Raw genomic sequence first — 2,548 nt, forward strand, 5'->3', positions numbered from 1 at the left:
AGTTTGGTGTGGGTCCTATCCTCAAGTCCTAAATAAACACTTCCGCCTCATGCACAGCACATGACACGCCTTGTGCCTTTCCTTCAGGATGCTGAGCTGCCTGCCCTGCAGAGCCGTGCTCTGGAGATGTCTCTGATGTTGTTCCCAGCCTCCATACTGAGACCAGAAGAAGGAGGCCACAGCCATTGCTCTGAGCTCCGCCTTCGCTTGTGACTTGTGGCCTCACAGGGTTACGTGTTGATCACGTAATGACAGTAGGGCTGTGGCCTGGTGCTGAGCCACAGCACAGAGCGTTTGTGGTCTGCATCCTGTTCTGTTGTGTTTTGTGCATCTGGTGGGAGATCTGCATTCATTTTGATAAGAGGATCTCCAAAGAGGTGCATCAGCCCTCGCTGGGAGACGAGCACAGGCTTTCAGAGTCATGACCTCTTTTAGGGCACAGCAGGAGCTTTGGGGACATCTGACGCTCTTTTCTTTCTCCAACACAAGGTCACCTCTAGACAAGATTTTGGGCCTTTGGCCTGAGTGGAACTTCCCACCTACTGGTTCTCCAACTTAATTGAGAATTAGTTTTTAGTCACTTCCCCTCAACTGCCACTCTGAGAAGCTCCAGTCCGTGAAAACAAAGCACTTGCCTCGGCCTCATGCTAGAGCTGAACATGCCAAGCAGATAGCCAGTCGGCCGTTTCTTCCCATTGCTCCGGTTGGGGATCGTGGGGTCCTTTGATCATGTCCTCGAAGTGAGCATAGCCGGGCTGTAAATCAGTGCCCTGCTGCTCTGAACTCTTTCCTTTGCCCAGTACCACAGAGAGAAGGGACATGTTTTTCTTTTCTGTGCTGGGGTGAGACAGGGTGAAACCTGGACCTGGCAACTGGGCCAACAGACATCTCTGTGCCATTCACTTTTGATTTTGCAGAAATTTGCCACCTTAAAAAGTACATCTCCCCTCTCTTCTTCCAGGTGAATGTAGGCATGAGGTCAGGTTCTTTCCTGTCTAAAGAACAACCATGTTACACTTAGATGATAACTTGAAGAAGTGCCAGATTTCTTTTTATAGCTTCTTTATGACTCCCTGTCTGTGTGTATAGAGTGAGGAGAGCTGTGATTTATGTGGTAACTTTAAGGCTGCTCTGTGAAGGAGCACTGTAATTGCCGAATAGGCTGGGATCATTTTAAGGCAAGCAGGTAATAAAAAACAAACAAAAAATGAGCAGCTACTAAAGTATACACGTTACCTTTCCCTTCTTAAAAGGCATGGAGGCACTACACGCAAGGGCAAGGGCAGTGAATTGGGAGAGATATTAGAAGAGAGCTCATGAGTTCCTGCTGCATCTGAAGGCTAAACATGCCATATCCCTGGAGGGGCTGCATTCAGAAATCTGGATCTGAAACAACTTTCCTCTCCAGGCAAATACCCACCCGCTTTGAAGATGGAATTCAATCAATTTCTGAAATGTAGTACCTGCGAGAATCGGGGACCAGACTGGGTGAGCCCGGCAGCCCTTGTAATCTCACATTCCTTTGGCTGGAGACAGGTAGGGAATGTGCACAATTCTTGTGTGAATCAGGTCTGCCTTATGGTGGACTTTCCTCTCCTCCTCATCTGTCACCCTGTATCACCCTCTTCATTTGAAGTTCCCAGATCTTTCTTTGCAGTTCCTGAGGGGTTTTGTCTTGCAGACAAAACACAAGTTAGAGGCAGTGTTGATCCTATCACACTCATTTTGTGTCCTTGCAGAGACCAAGTTGGTGAAACAACGTCCATTGCTGTGCAGTCCCCAGGGGGCTGCCAATTCCCTTTGCATTCCTCCTGGTGTAGAAGAACATCAGAGCATTAAAAAGACACCCATCACTTTTACATATGTGTCTGTTTCTTTACTTCTGAAAAAAAAAAAAATAATAACAGTGAGAACTATTGGTGATAGGTAGATGGTTGGACTGGATGATCTTGTAGTTCTTTTCCAACCTTGGTGATTCTGTGATTAACACCATGCTCCACAACTTCTCCATACAGGTGTGGAAGTTGTGCAACTGTATTCTAGCCCAGAGAAGCTCATACAAGATTCAAACAAGAGAGACAGGGCTTCCCTGGGGGCTAGGGAAGGACATTTTATTCCTTGCACTGTGCTCTCTGGCACCAGCCTGACAGACAGCCAATCTGATAGCAGCCACTGAGCTAGTGAACCTGGCTCTTGGATGGTAATTTCTCTTACTTCTATGTACTCAGCAGCAGGCTAACTGACCCATCGCTTTGCTCAAGGTGCGGCCCTCTAGTTGGTTCATCTCCTGATTCTGGTGTCTGTAGTTTCCATACAATCTGCCTACCCTTCTTTGGGCCTCTCTTTAGGTTTTCTGACAAGAAATCAGGACTAGTGAGCACTCAGCAGTGAGGTTTACTTGGCCTTCCGGGTTTCCATGGGTCACATATTTTAGTTAGGATGTCTTCTACTTGGGACCCACCACACTGACACACTGGGTGAGGGGAGCCATTCTCCATGTCTGTCCTGCTCCAAACACATGCTTTTCTGGTCAGTGATGTAATTGCCA

At 47.6% G+C, this 2,548-nt stretch overlaps 1 long non-coding RNA gene across 1 annotated transcript; it reads left to right on the top strand.

Moving 5' to 3' along the window:
• The first annotated feature begins 1,112 nt into the window (after positions 1-1,112).
• Positions 1,113-1,871, top strand: LOC122166226. Its single transcript, XR_006170735.1, has 3 exons — positions 1,113-1,186; positions 1,409-1,536; positions 1,740-1,871. It is a non-coding gene; the product is annotated as an uncharacterized LOC122166226 (long non-coding RNA).
• The last annotated feature ends 677 nt before the right edge of the window (positions 1,872-2,548 follow it).

The sequence above is a fragment of the Centrocercus urophasianus genome, unplaced genomic scaffold, assembly GCF_019232065.1.
Source record: "Centrocercus urophasianus isolate 14NV4802_14NV808 unplaced genomic scaffold, USGS_Curo_1.0 seq_10, whole genome shotgun sequence".
Classification (NCBI taxonomy): Eukaryota; Metazoa; Chordata; class Aves; order Galliformes; family Phasianidae; genus Centrocercus; species Centrocercus urophasianus.